At 39.3% G+C, this 20888-nt stretch overlaps 1 protein-coding gene across 1 annotated transcript in view; it reads right to left on the reverse strand.

Annotated features, from left to right (window-relative positions):
- The window catches only part of CDC42 (cell division cycle 42), an 80793-nt gene that overhangs the window by 45882 nt on the left and 14023 nt on the right, over positions 1-20888 (reverse strand). The gene's annotated exons all lie outside the window — the stretch shown is intronic.

Genomic DNA, 20888 nt, shown 5'->3' on the forward strand with positions numbered 1-20888 from the left:
GTCTCCAGACAAAAAAGCTTTACAGTTAATTTAATGTTTGCACTTTGGGGTGCAACTTAACAGGGAGGGCCTGACAAATGAATGGGAGGGGGCCTATTAAATATTTTAGTAAAATGTTGCTTTTGTCTTGCGCAGAACGTGTAGAATATGCTCTTTAATTTAGTAAATATTTTTTTAAAAGGTAGAGATTCTTTGTTAGGGTAGCTACAATAATTCTTAATCAAAATTTCCAAAATTCTTGTAATTTTTTTCCCGTATCTATCGGAAGTTGTTTACCAACCATTACTTTTGTTCAAAGTGTGATTTCTTTTCTTCCCAACCTCTCTTGCAAAAAAAGATAGTAGGTTTCTGCTAAGGATTCAGCAGACATCTAATATTTTATATGCTTTTTGAGCTGTGTAACTTAATATCTGGATACCTGATAATCTGTTTTATTATGTAATTGATAAAACGGTGACGTGTATTAATGTTACTTCAACCATATATTTATACTGTCTGGTACTGTGTAGTTACAGTTCTGTGGGAGAAATAATTTTTCAGTGTTCACCAGCTTGTAAAAACCTAGTGCGAGAGCTTAAACATCTAAATAAATAATGAACTGCAAAAAAATTAAAAAATAATTAAATACATGTGCTGCCATTTAGCTGACGAAAAAACAAGTCCGCCCAAATATTTCTTCTTCACCTCAAGAGTCCTATACTATTTCTTTTGGTATTTACAGAATTGTCCCCAAAATAAAATTATCTAACAGATTTTTTAAAAATAATAGGTATATGAGAACAGATCCTATCACTATCTTTAAACAAATTAAATGATTTTTTAGTTTACAAATCATCCTTGCCTACCCGCAAACTAACAGATAAATATATAAGTTATTACCTCTTATAATCTCCTTTTCCTGTTATGTTTGAATTCGGCCTCTAAATCATCGATTCCCAAATTATCATCTCAGACTACAGGCGTCAGATTACCTAGAATGGGTTTAACAATTCAGATTCCTAGGAACTCACCCCAAGTCTACCAAATCAGAACTCAACTATTCCTATGTAATTCTAACACACTGTTAAGTTTGAGAACCACTGCCCTATACCTGACTGCAAGACAAGGAAAACCACCAGCACAAGAATCTAAGACAATCATTACTGGCACTCTGGCTCACCTAGAAGTGACTTTTTAAAAATAGAATCCGGATAATTGGGTAAGTAGTGATGCTCTTAACTGCCATGGGGAAGCCCTGGGAAGGAGGAGACCTGGGAGAACAGGGAAATCTAAACAGGATTTGCCATGTTACTTCTGAACTGGGGCATCTCCACGTGAATATCAAAAGGCAACTCATGGGACTGGAGTTAGTATAGACAGTGGCCACTGAAGTTGGAGGGAAACCAGGAAAGTGGTCTTCCTGAAGCCAAGGGGAAGAAAGTGTTCCAAGAAAGAAGAAAGGACTCACCGGGTGAAATGCCACTGAGAGGTCAAGGAAGAGGACAATAAAAAAGTGGCCACTGGATTTAGTAACATGGATGACCTTGGTGACCTTAGCAAAAGCAGTTTCGGAGAAGTAACAGAGCTGGAAGCCAAACCAGAGAAAGTGTTCACAGCATCTTCACCAGGAGTAGATGCCATCTCAAAAAATCACTTTCTTTGCTCATCCAGAAGTAACTCATCATCCATTAAAGTTTTATCATGAGATTGCAGCAATTCAGTCACATCTTCAGGTTCCACTTATAATTCTAGTTCTCTTGCTATTTCTCCCACATCTGCAGTTACTTCTTCCACTGAAGTCATGAATCCTTCAAAGTCATCCACGAGGATTGGAATCAACTTCTTCCAAACTCCTGTAAATGTTGATATCTTGACCTCCTCCCATGAATCATGAATGTTCTTCATGCCATCTAGAATGGTCAACCTTTTCTGGAAGGTATTCAATTGACTTTACCCACATCCATCAGAAATTCACTATCTATGCCAGCTATAGCCTTCCAAAATCTATTTCTTAAATAATAAGGCTTGAAAGTTGAAATTACTCCTTGATCTATGGGCTGCAGAAGGGATGTTGTGTTATCAGGCATGAAAAAAGCATTAATCTTCTTGTACATCTCCATCAGAGCTCTTGGGTGACCAGGTGCATTGTCAATGAGCAGCAGTATTTTGAAAGGAATCTTTTTCTGAACAGTAGGTCTCAGTAGTGGGCTTAAAATATTTAGTAAACCATGTTGTAAACAGATGTGCTCTCTTCCAGGCTTTGTTTTGCCGGGTCATTTATAGAGCACAGGTGGAGTAGATTTATTAAAATTCTTAAGGGCCTTAGGATTTTCAGAATGGTAAATGAACACTGGTTTCAACTTAAAGTCACCAGCTGCATTAGCCCCTAACAAGAGACTCAGATGTCTTTTGAAGCTTTGAAGCCAGGCATTGACTTCTATTCTCCAGCTATTAAAGTCCTAGATGGCATTTTCTTCCAATATCAAGCTGTTTCTTCTACACTGAAAATCTGTTGTTTAATGAAGCTACCTTCATCAATTATTGTTAACTAGATCTTCTGGATAACTCACTGCAGCTTCTAATCAGCACTTGCTGCTTCACCTTGCACTTTTATGTTATGCAGATGGCTTCTTTCCTTAAACTTCATGGACCAACCTCTGCTAGCTTCAAACTTTTTACAGTTTCCTCATCTTTCTCAACCTTCATAGGATTGAAGAAAGTAGGATCTTGCCCTGGATTAGGTTTTGGCTTCAGGGAATATTGTGGCTGGTTTGATCTTCTATCTAGACCACTAATCCTTTCTCCATAACAGCAATAAGGCTTTTTCTCTTTCTTATCATTCATGTTTTCACTGGAGTAGCACTTTTAATTTCCTCCAAGAACTTTTCCTTTGCAGTCACAACCCGGCTAACTGTTTAGCGCAAGAGGTCTTGCCCTTGGCTTACCTTCACTTTTGACATGCCTTCCTCACTAAGCTTAATCATGTCTAGCTTTTGATTTCAAGTGGCAGATATGCAACTCTTCTTTTCATTTAAAGACTTAGAAGCCATTGTAGGGTTATTAACTGGCCTAATTTCAATACTGTTATGTCTCGGGGAAGAGAGAGCCCTGAGGAAAGGAAGAGAGATGGGGAACAACTGGTGGGTGGAGCAGTCAGAACCCACACGACATTTATACATTTAGTGTACCATCTTTTATGGGTGCAGTTTGTGGCACCTTAAAACAATTACAATAGTAATATCAAAGATCACTAATCACAGATCACCATAACAGGTATAATGCTGCTAAAAAAGTTTGAAATATTGCAAGAACTACAAAATGTGACACAGAGACACAAAGTGAGCACATGCTGTTGGAAAAATGACATCAAAAGACTAGCTCCATGCAGTGTTGCCACAAACCCTCAATTCGTAAAAAACATAATATCCAAGGAGCACAATAATGTGCAATTAAAAAAAAAATAGAATCCAAATTATCAATATGAATCAGTGGTATCAACCAGATATTTTACATAATATTTAGTAATGAAAAATTCACTTTGGATATTGAGAGATCACGGACCAAGATTTCAGGGGTGCTTCAATTACTGGTTAGCACAAGTTCATACTAAAAGTGTTTGCGAATAATAGTAATAGCAGCAAACACTTCAAAAGCACATAGTGGAGGCGGGGCAAGATGGCAGACTGGTGAGCTGTAAGTTTTAGTTACTCCTCCAGGAAAGTAGGTAAAAAGCCAGGAACTGCGTGGACTGGACACCACAGAGCAATCTGTCTTTGGGCAAACTTCATACAACACTCATGAAAACGTGGAACTGCTGAGATCAGCGAAATCTGTTAAGTTTTTGCGGCCAGGGGACCCACGCCCCTCCCTGCCAGGCTCAGTCCCGGGGGAGGAGGGGCTGTCAGCTCCGGGAAGGAGAAGGGAGAACTGCAGTGGCTGCTCTTATCGAAAACTCATTCTACTGATTCAAACTCCAACCATAGATAGACTGAGACCAGACACCAGAGACTCTGAGAGCAGCCAGCCCAGCAGAGAGGAGACAGGCATAGAAAAAAAACAACATGAAAAACTCCAAAATAAAAGCAGAGGATTTTTGGAGTTCTGGTGAACATAGAAAGGGGAAGGGCGGAGCTCAGGCCTTGAGGCGCATATGCAAATCCCGAAGCAAAGCTGATCTCTCTGCCCTGTGCACCTTTCCTTAATGGCCCTGGTTCCTTTGTCTATTAGCATTTCAATAACCCATTAGATCTCTGAGGAGGGCCGTTTTTTTTTTTTGTTTTTTTTTTTTTTTTTAAATCCTTTTTGCTTTTTCTAAAACAATTACTCTAAGAAGCTCAATACAGAAAGCTTCAAAGAATTGCAATTTGGGCACGTCAAGTCAAGAGCAGAACTAAGAGAGCTCTGAGACAAAAGGCAATAATCCAGTGGCTGAGAAAATTCACTAAACACCACAACTTCCCAAGAAAAGGGGGGTGTCCGCTCACAGCCACCATCCTGGTGGACAGGAAACACTCCTGCCCATCGCCAGCCCCATAGCCCAGAGCTGCCCCAGACAACCCAGTGTGACGGAAGTGCTTCAAATAACAGGCACACACCACAAAACTGGGCGTGGACATTAGCCTTCCCTGCAACCTCAGCTGAATGTCCCAGAGCTGGGAAGGTGGAGCAGTGTGAATTAACAAAGCCCCATTCAGCCATCATTTAAGCAGACTGGGAGCCTCCCTACACAGCCCAGCAGCCCAGAACTGCCCTGGTGGGACGGCACTCACCTGTGACATAGCACAGTCATCCCTCAACAGAGGACCCGGGGTGCACAGCCTGGAAGAGGGGCCCACTTGCAAGTCTCAGGAGCCATAGGCCAATACCAAAGACTTGTGGGTCAGTGGCAGAGACAAACTGTGGCAGGACTGAACTGAAGGATTAGACTATTGCAGCAGCTTTAAAACTCTAGGATCATCATGGAGATTTGATTGTTAGGGCCACCCACCGCCCAGAAACACGCCCCACATACAGGGCAGGCAACACCAACTACACACGCAAGCTTGGTACACCAATTGGGCCCCACAAGACTCACTCCCCCACTCACCAAAAAGGCTAAGCAGGGGAGATCTGGCTTGTGGAGAACAGGTGGCTCGTGGACGCCACCTGCTGGTTAGTTAGAGAAAGTGTACTCCACGAAGCTGCAGATCTGATAAATTAGAGATAAGGACTTCAATAGGTCTACAAACCCTAAAAGAACCCTATCAAGTTCAGCAAATGCCACGAGGCCAAAAGCAACAGAAAATTATAAAGCATATGAAAAAACCAGACGATATGGATAACCCAAGCCCAAGCACCCAAATCAAAAGACCAGAAGAGACACAGCACCTAGAGCAGCTACTCAAAGAACTAAAGATGAACAATGAGACCATAGTACGGGATATGAAGGAAATCAAGAAGACCCTAGAAGAGCATAAAGAAGACATTGCAAGACTAAATAAAAAAATGGATGATCTTATGGAAATTAAAGAAACTGTTGACCAAATTAAAAAGATTCTGGACACTCATAGTACAAGACTAGAGGAAGTTGAACAACGAATCAGTGACCTGGAAGATGACAGAATGGAAAATGAAAGCATAAAAGAAAGAATGGGGAAAAAAATTGAAAAACTCGAAATGGACCTCAGGGATATGATAGATAATATGAAACGTCCGAATATAAAACTCATTGGTGTCCCAGAAGGGGAAGAAAAGGGTAAAGGTCTAGGAAGAGTATTCAAAGAAATTGTTGGGGAAAACTTCCCAAATCTTCTAAACAACATAAATACACAAATCATAAATGCTCAGCGAACTCCAAATAGAATAAATCCAAAAAAACCCACTCCGAGACATATACTGATCACACTGTCAAACATAGAAGAGAAGGAGCAAGTTCTGAAAGCAGCAAGAGAAAAGCAATCCACCACATACAAAGGAAACAGCATAAGACTAAGTAGTGACTACTCAGCAGCCACCATGGAGGTGAGAAGGCAGTGGCACGATATATTTAAAATTCTGAGTGAGAGGAATTTCCAGCCAAGAATACTTTATCCAGCAAAGCTCTCCTTCAAATTTGAGGGAGAGCTTAAATTTTTCACAGACAAAGAAATGCTGAGAGAATTTGCTAACAAGAGACCTGCCCTACTGGAGATACTAAAGGGAGCCCTACAGACAGAGAAACAAAGACAGGACAGAGAGACTTGGAGAAAGGTTCAGTACTAAAGAGATTCGGTATGGGTACAATAAAGGATATTAATAGAGAAAGGGAAAAATATGGCAAACATAATCCAAAGGATAAGATGGACGATTCAAGAAATGCCTTCACGGTTTTAACATTGAATGTAAATGGATTAAACTCCCCAATTAAAAGATATAGATTCGCAGAATGGATCAAAAAAAATGAACCATCAATATGTTGCATACAAGAGACTCATCTTAGACACAGGGACACAAAGAAACTGAAAGTGAAAGGATGGAAAAAAATATTTCATGCAAGCTACAGCCAAAAGAAAGCAGGTGTAGCAATATTAATCTCAGATAAAATAGACTTCAAATGCAGGGATGTTTTGAGAGACAAAGAAGGCCACTACATACTAATAAAAGGGGCAATTCAGCAAGAAGAAATAACAATCGTAAATGTCTATGCACCCAATCAAGGTGCCACAAAATACATGAGAGAAACACTGGCAAAACTAAAGGAAGCAATTGATGTTTCCACAATAATTGTGGGAGACTTCAACACATCACTCTCTCCTATACATAGATCAACCAGACAGAAGACCAATAAGGAAACTGAAAACCTAAACAATCTGATAAATGAATTAGATTTAACAGACATATACAGGACATTACATCCCAAATCACCAGGATACACATACTTTTCTAGTGCTCACGGAACTTTCTCCAGAATAGATCATATGCTGGGACATAAAACAAGCCTCAATAAATTTAAAAAGATTGAAATTATTCAAAGCACATTCTCTGACCACAAAGGAATACAATTAGAAGTCAATAACCATCAGAGACTTAGAAAATTCACAAATACCTGGAGGTTAAACAACACACTCCTAAACAATCAGTGGGTTAAAGAAGAAATAGCAAGAGAAATTGCTAAATATATAGAGACGAATGAAAATGAGAACACAACATACCAAAACCTATGGGATGCAGCAAAAGCAGTGCTAAGGGGGAAATTTATAGCACTAAACGCATATATTAAAAAGGAAGAAAGAGCCAAAATCAAAGAACTAATGGATCAACTGAAGAAGCTAGAAAATGAACAGCAAACCAATCCTCAACCAAGTACAAGAAAAGAAATAACAAGGATTAAAGCAGAAATAAATGACATAGAGAACAAAAAAACAATAGAGAGGATAAATATCACCAAAAGTTGGTTCTTTGAGAAGATCAACAAGATTGACAAGCCCCTAGCTAGACTGACAAAATCAAAAAGAGAGAAGACCCATATAAACAAAATAATGAATGAAAAAGGTGACATAACTGCAGATCCTGAAGAAATTAAAAAAATTATAAGAGGATATTATGAACAACTGTATGGCAACAAACTGGATAATGTAGAAGAAATGGACAATTTCCTGGAAACATATGAACAACCTAGACTGACCAGAGAAGAAATAGAAGACCTCAACCAACCCATCACAAGCAAAGAGATCCAATCAGTCATCAAAAATCTTCCCACAAATAAATAGCCAGGGCCAGATGGCTTCACAGGGGAATTCTACCAAACTTTCCAGAAAGAACTGACACCAATCTTACTCAAACTCTTTCAAAACATTGAAGAAAATGGAACACTACCTAACTCATTTTATGAAGCTAACATCAATCTAATACCAAAACCAGGCAAAGATGCTACAAAAAAGGAAAACTACCGGCCAATCTCCCTAATGAATATAGATGCAAAAATCCTCAACAAAATACTTGCAAATCGAATCCAAAGACACATTAAAAAAATCATACACCATGACCAAGTGGAGTTCATTCCAGGCATGCAAGGATGGTTCAACATAAGAAAAACAATCAATGTATTACAACACATTAAAAACTCGAAAGGGAAAAATCAATTGATCATCTCAATAGATGCTGAAAAAGCATTTGACAAAATCCAACATCCCTTTTTGATAAAAACACTTCAAAAGGTAGGAATTGAAGGAAACTTCCTCAACATGATAAAGAGCATATATGAAAAACCCACAGCCAGCATAGTACTCAATGGTGAAAGACTGAAAGCCTTCCCTCTAAGATCAGGAACAAGACAAGGATACCCGCTGTCACCACTGTTATTCAACATTGTGCTGGAAGTGCTAGCCAGGGCAATCCGGCAAGACAAAGAAATAAAAGGCGTGCAAATTGGAAAAGAAGAAGTAAAACTGTCATTGTTTGCAGATGATATGATCTTATATCTAGAAAACCCTGAGAAATCAACGATACACCTACTAGAGCATAATAAACAAATTTAGCAAAGTAGCGGGATACAAGATTAATGCACATAAGTCAGTAATGTTTCTATATGCTAGAAATGAACAAACTGAAGAGACACTCAAGAAAAAGATACCATTTTCAATACCAACTAAAAAAATCAAGTACCTAGGAATAAACTTAACCAAAGATGTAAAAGACCTATACAAAGAAAACTACATAACTCTACTAAAAGAAATAGAAGGGGACCTTAAAAGATGGAAAAATATTCCATGTTCATGGATAGGAAGGCTAAATGTCATTAAGATGGCAATTCTACCCAAACTCATCTACAGATTCAATGCTATCCCAATCAAAATTCCAACAACCTACTTTGCAGACTTGGAAAAGCTAGTTATCAAATTTATTTGGAAAGGGAAGATGCCTCGAATTGCTAAAGACACTCTAAAAAAGAAAAACGAAGTGGGAGGACTTACACTCCCTGACTTTGAAGCTTATTATAAAGCCACAGTTGCCAAAACAGCATGGTACTGGCACAAAGATAGACATATAGATCAATGGAATCGAATTGAGAATTCAGAGATAGACCCTCAGATCTATGGCCGACTGATCTTTGATAAGGCCCCCAAAGTCACCGAACTGAGCCATAATGGTCTTTTCAACAAATGGGGCTGGGAGAGTTGGATATCCATATCCAAAAGAATGAAAGAGGACCCCTACCTCACCCCCTACACAAAAATTAACTCAAAATGGACCAAAGATCTCAATATAAAAGAAAGTACCATAAAACTCCTAGAAGATAATGTAGGAAAACATCTTCAAGACCTTGTATTAGGCGGCCACTTCCTAGACTTTACACCCAAAGCACAAGCAACAAAAGAGAAAATAGATAAATGGGAACTCCTCAAGCTTAGAAGTTTCTGCACCTCAAAGGAATTTCTCAAAAAGGTAAAGAGGCAGCCAACTCAATGGGAAAAAATTTTTGGAAACCATGTATCTGACAAAAGACTGATATCTTGCATATACAAAGAAATCCTACAACTCAATGACAATAGTACAGACAGCCCAATTATAAAATGGGCAAAAGATATGAAAAGACAGTTCTCTGAAGAGGAAATACAAATGGCCAAGAAACACATGAAAAAATGTTCAGCTTCACTAGCTATTAGAGAGATGCAAATTAAGACCACAATGAGATACCATCTAACACCGGTTAGAATGGCTGCCATTAAACAAACAGGAAACTACAAATGCTGGAGGGGATGTGGAGAAATTGGAACTCTTATTCATTGTTGGTGGGACTGTATAATGGTTCAGCCACTCTGGAAGTCAGTCTGGCAGTTCCTTAGAAAACTAGATATAGAGCTACCATTCGATCCAGCGATTGCACTTCTCGGTATATACCCGGAAGATCGGAAAGCAGTGACACGAGCAGATATCTGCACACCAATGTTCATAGCAGCATTATTCACAATTGCCAAGAGATGGAAACAACCCAAATATCCTTCAACAGATGAGTGGATAAATAAAATGTGGTATATACACATGATGGAATACTACGCGGCACTAAGAAGGAACGATCTGGTGAAACATATGACAACATGGATGAACCTTGAAGACATAATGCTGAGCGAAATAAGCCAGGCACAAAAAGAGAAATATTATATGCTACCACTAATGTGAACTTTGAAAAATGTAAAACAAATGGTTTATAATGTAGAATGTAGGGGAACTAGCAGTAGAGAGCAATTAAGGAAGGGGGAACAATAATCCAAGAAGAACAGATAAGCTATTTAACGTTCTGGGGATGCCCAGAAATGACTATGGTCTGTTAATTTCTGATGGATGTAGTAGGAACAAGTTCACTGAAATGTTGCTATATTATGTAACTTTCTTGGGGTAAAGTAGGAACATGTTGGAAGTTAAGCAGTTATCTTAGGTTAGTTGTCTTTTTCTTACTCCCTTGTTATGGTCTCTTTGAAATGTTCTTTTATTGTATGTTTGTTTTCTTTTTAACTTTTTTTTTCATACAGTTGATTTAAAAAAGAAGGGAAAGTTAAAAAAAAAAAAAAGAAAAGAAAAAAGACAAACAAGGAAAAAAAAAAAAAAAGATGTAGTGCCCCCTTGAGGAGCCTGTGGAGAATGCAGGGGTATTCGCCTACCCCACCTCCATGGTTGCTAACATGACCACAGACATAGGGGACTGGTGGTTTGATGGGTTGAGCCCTCTACCATAAGTTTTACCCTTGGGAAGACGGTTGCTGCAAAGGAGAGGCTAGGCCTCCCTGTATTTGTGCCTAAGAGTCTCCTCCTGAATGCCTCTTTGTTGCTCAGATGTGGCCCTCTCTCTCTGGCTAAGCCAACTTGAAAGGTGAAATCACTGCCCTCCCCCCTACGTGGGATCAGACACCCAGGGAAGTGAATCTCCCTGGCAACGTGGAATATGACTCCCGGGGAGGAATGTAGACCCGGCATCGTGGGATGGAGAACATCTTCTTGACCAAAAGGGGGATGTGAAAGGAAATGAAATAAGCTTCAGTGGCAGAGAGATTCCAAAACGAGCCGAGAGATCACTCTGGTGGGCACTCTTACGCACACTTTAGACAACCTTTTTTAGGTTCTAAAGAATTGGGGTAGCTGGTGGTGGATACCTGAAACTATTAAACTACAACCCAGAACCCATGAATCTCGAAGACAGTTGTATAAAAATGTCGCTTATGAGGGGTGACAGTGGGATTGGGAATGCCATAAGGACCACACTCCACTTTGTCTAGTTTATGGATGGATGTGTAGAAAAGTAGGGGAAGGAAACAAACAGACAAAGGTACCCAGTGTTCTTTTTTACTTCAATTGCTCTTTTTCACTCTAATTATTATTCTTGTTATTTTTGTGTGTGTGCTAATGAAGGTGTCAGGGATTGATTTAGGTGATGAATGTACAACTATGTAATGGTACTGTAAACAATCGAAAGTACAATTTGTTTTGTATGACTGCGTGGTATGTGAATATATCTCAATAAAATGATAATTAAAAAAATAAAAAAATAAAAAAATAAAAAAAAAATAAATTAATTAAAAAAAAAAAAAGCACATAGTGTGTTGCTAAGTATTGTTCTAAATATATTATACATATTCACACATTTCATCCTCCCAACAACCCTATGAGGTATGTTCTATATTATCCCCATTTTACAGCCAAGAAAAGTGAGCAGCTCAGTAAAGTAACTAGGCCAAGGGTAATCAGCCAGTAAGTGGCAGAACTGGGATTTAACCCAAGCAATCTGTCTCTCAAGTCCCTGCTCTTAAACATTACATAAACTACCTCTCCTGGTAACTGACATTAGTAAAGACAAACAATATCACTGCTATAGGAGTGGTATGCATATACCTGTGACAGATGCCAGCAATGGGAAGAGGAAACTAGAAGCAGGAGTTAAAAGTTCTCTCCTATTTCTTCACCCTGCTGACAACTACTGAATTTCATTGGGGAAACAGGAGGCAAGAAGAGAGTATTAGTAAGATACAGAGTTGGCTCTTCCTCTTTCTATTTATCCACAAATTTCTTAGGCTTCCTGACCTGACAGCCCGGCAATTCGTTGGAAATGTGTTGCAGATCCCCAGTTAAAAGCACGGGTTCTGAGGTCACACTGGCTCCACCATTCTAGCTATGTGACCTTGGATAAGTTATTTAACCTTTCTGTTTTACCCTCCTCTAAAAATAAAGATAGTACGACCTTCCTCATAGGTTCAATTGGTTGAATAAGATTAACACATATAAAGAACTTAAAGCCATGCCTCGCATACAGTAAATGCTCAAAAAATGTTAGTCATTACCCTTTAAAGAATACAGGGACTTCCAAATAAATACAAGAAGTTTTAAAATAGCAACAATTTCAACCCCAAAGTCAGGCATTTAGTACCCAAGTATTCTGGCAGAATGTTGCAACTCTTTCAGACTTCAGGCAAATACAGAATAAGCCACATAAAGAAAGCTTTTTTTTTTAACGTTATAATTCATTTTCAGAGTTCTTAGTAAACAGGAAATAATCTTTAAAAACTTTTGGCACACATTCAAAAAGTCAAAGCAATACAACCATTGCTCAAAATATTTGCCCAAAAAAATTTCAAAACAAAAATCTACTGGCAATTTGCCTTCAGTTTTCAAACTAAGTGTATCCATTCCAATTTGAAAAATAAAATCAAAATTGGAGTTCTGTAAAATATCTTTCAATTAGTGAAAAGCAGAATACATCTCTGTGTTGGGAGGAACAGTCCTCCATGTGTCTCCTGTGCTCCTACACATCTTGCTGGATATACTAAGTACACAAGACTTGACTTCTTTTTACCCAAGTCATTCCTTGGGGTTGTGTTTGCAGCAAACAACCTTAAAGGATGCAGCAACATCTCCCTCTGGGACAAAAAGCAGGCTTGCTTACTGCTTGCTATTAAATGATGAGTTCCCCAAGCTCAGTGTTCCTCAGCTGTGATGCAAATTCACTGTGCGTGCAGCATCAATCTGGGCCTCGGCAACTCTCCCATGGGTCTTAGGGATAAGGGGAAATGTCACACACACCGATGCTCGCTCGTGCTGCTTGTACTTTAAGTAGTTAACTTCTTTGTCTCTGACCCAGCAATCTCATGTCTTCTGCCAATAACCATAAAACAGTATCAGGCTAAGATTAGCTCGTAAGTATGATAAAATAAAATCCCTACACCTATACCCTGTTTAGTTGATGGACTTAACTTCATGAGAGATAATAATTTTACTGTGAATTTATAAGTTTTGTATATAAATAATATGGCAATTAGCTTCTCAGAAGAGATTAGAGTAACACCTAGGTAGAATACAAGAATATCTGATCTTAGATATTTTATTCATATCCCAATTTTTCCTTTATAGAAGTAGTTTCCATCACTTTAAAATGCTTTTGCACTTTCACTCCCCCACTCCCAGGCCAGCCAGCACTTTTCTTTAGGAGGTCATCAGTTGTTTTCATTTGTTTATGATCCCTCTTCTGGATGTATCTATTCTAACAGGAAGAAATCAAAAAGAAAGTAAGCAAGGTGGGTCCTCACAGTGAACACTTAAAAATTGAGAGAAATTATTTACTATTAGCTCCTTTTGCTTTAGATTAGCAAGACTAATAAGATTTTATTTAACAAAAAAATCTTACTTTGTTCTCTCCTATTCTGGAACAAGTTGTACACCTCATTTCCCCCCCAAAATTTCATTTATTCACCTCTAGTATCAAGACATTATAGAAATTTAAAGGAAAAGGTCTCATGGTCATGGCAGACAGTCCCATTGTTGCCTTCCTCTTATTGATGTTTGATGTGAAATTTGTGAATGTGAATATTTACCAAAAAAATAGTAAAAGAAATCAAAAGCAGACTCATGCAGAAATCTAAGTGATAACAGCACTACTACAGCTCTGATTATTGAGAAAGATTCTGGGCTTTCCCCTCCTCCTCCCTAAATGTACTTTTTAGATGTTGCATGAAATTAAGAAGTTTCTTTGGATTTTGGGCAAATATGCATCATCTGGGATTCAAGCAAATCTCTCCCACAAAAAGGCTGCAAAACTCCTAATACGCAAACCGATATATGTTGTAAAATCACAACACACATGGAAGAGTAGAGAAGCAGGTCTCAAATCAAAGTTCTATGGGTTCTTGAGATGGCAATAGTGAAGCAACTGTCAGGGGCAAAAAACGGTGACAGTGTTCATAAAACAAAAAATTGTGGTTCTATGTGGTAACAGATGTTTTCAGCAGTGCTAGAGGTTTGTCTCAGCTTCATTTCTGAAAATAGCTTCATACTGCAATGTCTAATACAATGAAAACTAGAGACCTTACTTTTACTATAGCGTTGAGTTTTCCTTCCTCAAATTGGCAAAAGCTAAAGGATGGTAGCCAGTTTTCACATTATATTCTATTTGTGATCAAGAAACATTTTAATTAAATTAGTAAGTATTTAAATAAGCTACATAATTTTAGTATTTCAAAACAAATTCGGAAAAAACAGAGTGTGTAATAATGTATAAGAGCACTAATAAAGTATTTAATTAGAAGAGAATGAAGATTGCAATGAGATTTTCTCTCAAAACAGCCAAGACTTGTAGACGTATTCATTCATTCAACAAATCTTTATTAAGCATTTACTACGTGCCAAGTATCATCCTGTACACAGCAATATCCCCCAATGCCTGGAACAAAGTTTATGCCCTAACGGGAAACTATCCTAGTGGGGCAGACAGACAAGCAAATAAATATCAACCCTTTCTAACTCACATATTCTTCCTTCATAAAATTACTGATGCTGTCACTCCGGAGTGCAATTTCCCCATAATTCTTGTCTCTTAAGAAAGACCAAGGAGATATTAAACAAACAAACAAACAAAAAACTCCCCTCGGTTTCATAGAAAAAAATTTTGAACATTTAGCTTATCCCAAATCTCAAATCTGATTTTATCACAGCTATTAGATCTCATCAACCTGGGGAAAAATAGGCCTGAAATTACTTAACCTGCTACTATGCATCTTACTCTACCCATCTAACCAATTGCTAATTGTCTGATACTGTTTAAATTATCCGAATGCTATCTAAATTATCCAATATGATTTGGAGTTAAAAGTCTATACCTTTATTCACATCATCCTTCCCCCTCAAACCTTCTTGGATGTCTGACCTTATAACTCTTACTATTTCTATTCTAACTTTCTACCCCTATCTTATCTGAGAAGCCTTCTCTAACACTACAGCTCTCAAAAGCTGCCCCAAGTCTCCTGTGACCTCCCATGGCAAGGTCCTTCTTACCTCTTAAATTTCAAACGCAATTTCATTCTCTATGTTCTAATTACACAGTCCTCTTTATCTTCCTCAACATGCCAAACCCTGCCCTGCCTTCGGATCATTAAGCTTGCCAACCACACCCTTTCCCTGCGCTCTTAACAAAACTGTTGGCTTCCTATCCTTCAGATCTCATCTCAAATCCTCCTCACCACAGAAAGCCCTCCCCTGACCACACTATTCCAGAATAACACCCCCCCCATCCTCCTCACTCTCATATTACCTTCCTAATGTTATCGTGTTTATTTCCTATATAGCATACTCACTGTACTGGTTTGGATGTATTATGTCCCCCAAAACACCATTATCTTTGATGCAATTTTGTGTGGACAGAGGTATTAGTGTTGATTAGATTGTAATTCTTTGAGTGTTTCCATGGAGACGCAACCCACCCAACTGTAGGTGATGACTCTGATTGGATAATTTCCACAGAGACATGGCCCCACCCATTCAGCATGGGCCTTGATTAATTTACTAGAGCGCTATATAAGCTCAGGCCGAAGGAGCAAGCTTGATACAGCCAAGAGGGACACTGCGAAGAACGCACAGGAGCTGAAAGAGGAACTGCAACTTACAGAGACATTTTGAAACAGCCGTTAGAAGCTGGTGCAGACGTTTTGGAGAACGCCATTTTGAAACACAACCTGGGAGAGCAAGCAGACGCCAGCCACGCGCCTTCCCATCTAACAGGTTTTCCAGGCACCACTGGCCATCCTCCAGTGAAGGCACCCAACTGTCAATGCATTACCTTGGACATTTTATGGCTTTAAGACTGTAACTGTGTAACCAAATAAACCCCCTTTTATAACAGCCAACCATTTCTGGTGTTTTGCATTCCGGCAGCATTAGCAAACTAGAACACTCACAATCTATAATTATTTTATTTATTTGTTATATAGCAGTAAAAGAGACAGATAATAAATAAGGGAATCTCCATAAAGGCAGGGACTTTAGTCTCTCCTGTATTCCCAGAAGACAGTTGCAATGTCTGGCACACAGTAGGTACTCACTCACTCACTGAATAAATACATCACACAACTGAGTACTTAGTCTTAAACTGTTTTTATTCACATTTATGCTTGTGTTTATTCTAACTGATTTTAAGCTTTCTGAGGGAATAACTAGGCTTACACTTCTTTATCCCATTCCCAAAACACATGCTACAATACCAAGTATTTATTAAAGGCAAGAAAAAAATTTTAATGTTTCTTAAAACCTTCTGGCTAAAATAATAATATGAAAAAAGCACGGAATTTTGGAAAACAAGCTCCAATCTCAGCTCCTCCACTCCAATGTGAGTGATCCTGGCAAGCTGCTTCACTTCTATACCTTAATTTCCTCATATATAAAATAACATCTAACTCACAAAACTGCTATAAATAGAAAAGACGTAATGTATATAAAGCAACCAGCACAATGCCTGGCACAGGGTAAACACCTCATATGGCACCTTATCATCCCCAATTACACCTTGCAGAAACCTAAATGGCTCTATGGTAAAGATCAGAACTACTGCTATTAAGTGAAAGCATCTAAACACTGTAAGTAAGAGAAACAAAGAAAAATCCTTGCTTCTACTTGACAGGGTTATTTGCAAACCAATCAAACATTTCTGAAATCCCCTAACTCTGATCTCAAAAAATGGTTTAAACTAAATGTCACAGTTGTAGCCAGGGAATTTTGAATGTTACAGAGGACTGTAACTCATCTCTATTTTAAGAAGAGACAAAATAACATTACTCAATCATCCAACAAGTATTTCTCAAGTCGAGAATATGCCCAAGAAAGACAATACAGAGCAGCATTAAAGAGCATGGCATTTCACATCGAGCAGTCCCAAGCGCTTATCTCCACTCTTGTGTGACTCTAGGCAAACTACATGAACTCTTTAAACCTTTGTTTCTCCATCTGTAAGACAGACATAATACATGGGCCAATATCATAGGTGGATTATGAGAACTAATTGAGTTAATCTGTATACAGCACCTGTCACTCAAATACGAGCTCCTGTCATCATGTTTCACACTCCCTCAAAGTGCTAAGTGAAAGCCAGTCATGTACCCCTGAAGACAAAATGTGGTTTTAGATTAGGACATAGTAAAAAAGGCAAAATTTTGTTCTCAAAACTATCAGGAAGAAACAGGGCTCCGTGTTTCCAACTTTAATTTGTATACATTCTCTTTGCAGCAACTGTTAAAAGGAATGGGCTGCAGGTGGTGGTAGAAAAGAAAGCCTGATTGGAATGGGTTTAAGAGAGGCTGGGAAGAATTAAGTTAGTGAGATTAGACAACTTTCTTCAGTAGTTTTACTGTAAAAGGGAACAGAATAATGGGCTGTTGCTGAAAGGCGAGAAAGGTTATGGATTTTGTTTTGTCTACCTTTAAAATGGGAGAGAGAGGCGGGGCAAGATGGAGGACTGGTGAGCTGTATGTTTTAGTTACTCCTCCAGGAAAGTAGGTAGAAAGCCAGGAACTGCGTGGACTGGACACCACAGAGCAATCTGACTTTGGGCATACTTCATACAACACTCATGAAAATGTGGAACTGCTGAGATCAGCGAAATCTGTAAGTTTTTGCAGCCAGGGGACCCGCGCCCCTCCCTGCCAGGCTCAGTCCTGTGGGAGGAGGGGCTGTCAGCTCCAGGAAGGAGAAGGGAGAACTGCAGTGGCAGCCCTTATTGGAAACTCATTCTACTGATCCAAACTCCAACCATAGATAGACTGAGACCAGACATCAGAGAATCTGAGAGCAGCCAGCCCAGCAGAGAGGAGACAGGCATAGAAAAAAACAGCACGAAAAACTCCAAAATAAAAGTGGAGGATTTTGGGAGTTCTGGTGAACATAGAAAGGGGAAGAGCAGAGCTCAGGCCCTCAGGCTCATATGCAAATCCCGAAGAAAAGCTGATCTCTCTGCCCTGTGGACCTTTCCTTAATGGCCCTAATTGCTTTGTCTCTTAGCATTTCAATAACCCATCAGATCTGTGAGGAGGGCCCTTTTTTTTTTTTTAATCCTTTTTTCTTTTTCTAAAACAATTACTCTAAGAAGCCCAATACAGAAAGCTTCAAAGACTTGCAATTTGGGCAGTTCAAGACAAGAGCAGAACTAAGAGAGCTCTGAGACAAAAGGCAATAATCCAGTGGCTGAGAAATTTTACTAAACACCACAACTTCCCAAGAAAAGGGGGGTGTCCGCTCACACCCATCATCCTGGTGGACAGGAAACACTCCTGCCCATCGCCAGCCCCATAGCCCAGACCTGCCCCACACAACCCAGTGTGACGGAAGTGCTTCAAATAACAGGCACACTCCACAAAACTGGGCGTGGACATTAGCCTTCCCTGCAACCTCAGCTGATTGTCCCAGAGTTGGGAAGGCGGAGCAGTGTGAATTAACAAAGCCCCATTCAGCCATCATTGCAGCAGACTGGGAGCCTCCCTACACAGCCCAGCAGCCCAGAACCGCCCTGGGGGGACGGCACTCACCTGTGACATAGCACAGTCATCCTTCAACAGAGGACCAGGGGGTGCACAGCCTGGAAGAGGGGCCCACTTGCAAGTCTCAGGAGCCATACGCCAATACCAAGGACTTGTGGGTCAGTGGCAGAGACAAACTGTGGCAGGACTGAACTGAAGGATTAGACTATTGCAGCAGCTTTAAAACTCCAGGATCACCAGGGAGATTTGATTGTTAGAGCCACCCCCACTCCCTGACTGCCCAGAAACACGCCCCATATACAGGGCGGGCAACACCAACTACACACGCAAGCTTGGTACACCGATTGGACCCCACAAGACTCACTCCCCCACTCACCAAAAAGGCTAAGCAGGGGAGAACTGGCTTGTGGAGAACAGGTGGCTCGTGGACGCCACCTGCTGGTTAGTTAGAGAAAGTGTACTCCACGAAGCTGTAGATCTGACAAATTAGAGATAAGGACTTCAATTGGTCTACACATCCTAAAAGAACCCTATCAAGTTCAGCAAATGCCAAGAGGCCAAAAACAACAGAAAATTATAAAGCATATGAAAAAACCAGACGATATGGATAACCCAAGCCCAAGCACCCAAATAAAAAGACCAGAAGAGACACAGCACCTAGAGCAGCTACTCAAAGAACTAAAGATGAACAATGAAACCATAGTACGGGATACAAAGGATATCAAGAAGACCCTAGAATAGCATAAAGACGACACTGCAAGACTAAATAAAAAATAGATGATCTTATGGAAATTAAAGAAACTGTTGACCAAATTAAAAAGATTCTGGACACTCATAGTACAAGACTAGAGGAAGTTGAACAAAGAATCAGTGACCTGGAAGATGACAGAATGGAAAATGAAAGCATAAAAGAAAGAATGGGGAAAAAAATTGAAAAAATCGAAACGGACCTCAGGGATATGATAGATAATATAAAACGTCCTAATATAAGACTCATTGGTGTTCCAGAAGGGGAAGAAAAGGGTAAAGGTCTAGGAAGAGTATTCAAAGAAATTGTTGGGGAAAACTTCCCAAATCTTCTAAACAACATAAATACACAAATCATAAATGCTCAGTGAACTCCAAATAGAATAAATCCGAATAAACCCACTCCGAGACACATTCTGATCACACTGTCAAACACAGAAGAGAAGAAGCAGCAAGAGAAAAGCAATTCACCACATACAAAGGAAACAGCATAAGACTAAGTAGTGACTACTCAGCAGCCACCATGGAGGCAAGAAGGCAGTGGCACGATATATTTAAAATTCTGAGTGAGAAAAATTTCCAGCCAAGAATACTTTATCCAGCAAAGCTCTCCTTCAAATTTGAGGGAGAGCTTAAATTTTTCACAGACAAACAAATGCTGAGAGAATTTGCTAACAAGAGACCTGCCCTACTGGAGATACTAAAGGAGCCCTACAGACAGAGAAACAAAGAAAGGACAGAGAGACTTGGAGAAAGGTTCAGTACTAAAGAGATGCGGTATGGGTACAATAAAGGATATTAATAGAGAGAGGGGAAAAATATACATGACAAACATAAACCAAAGAATAAGATGGCTGATTCAAGAAATGCTTTCACGGTTATAACGTTGAATGTAAATGGATTAAACTCCCCAATTAAAAGATACAGATTCGCAGAATGGATCAAAAAAAATGAACCATCAATATGTTGCATACAAGAGACTCATCTTAGACACAGGGATACAAAGAAATTGAAAGTGAAAGGATGGGAAAAAATACTTCATGCAAGCTACAGCCAAAAGAAAGCAGGTGTAGCAATATTAATCTCAGATAAAATAGACTTTAAATGCAGGGATGTTTTCAGGGACAAAGAAGGCCACTACATACTAATAAAAGGGGCAATTCAACAAGAAGAAATAACAATCGTAAATGTCTATGTACCCAATCAAGGTGCCACAAAATACATGAGAGAAACACTGGCAAAACTAAAGGAAGCAATTGATGTTTCCACAATAATTGTGGGAGACTTCAACACAGCACTCTCTCCTATAGATAGATCAACCAGACAGAGGACCAATAAGGAAATTGAAAACCTAAACAATCTGATAAATGAATTAGATTTAACAGACATATACAGTACATTACATCCCAAATCACCAGGATACAC

The sequence above is a fragment of the Choloepus didactylus genome, chromosome 2 (assembly GCF_015220235.1).
Source record: "Choloepus didactylus isolate mChoDid1 chromosome 2, mChoDid1.pri, whole genome shotgun sequence".
Classification (NCBI taxonomy): domain Eukaryota; kingdom Metazoa; phylum Chordata; class Mammalia; order Pilosa; family Megalonychidae; genus Choloepus; species Choloepus didactylus.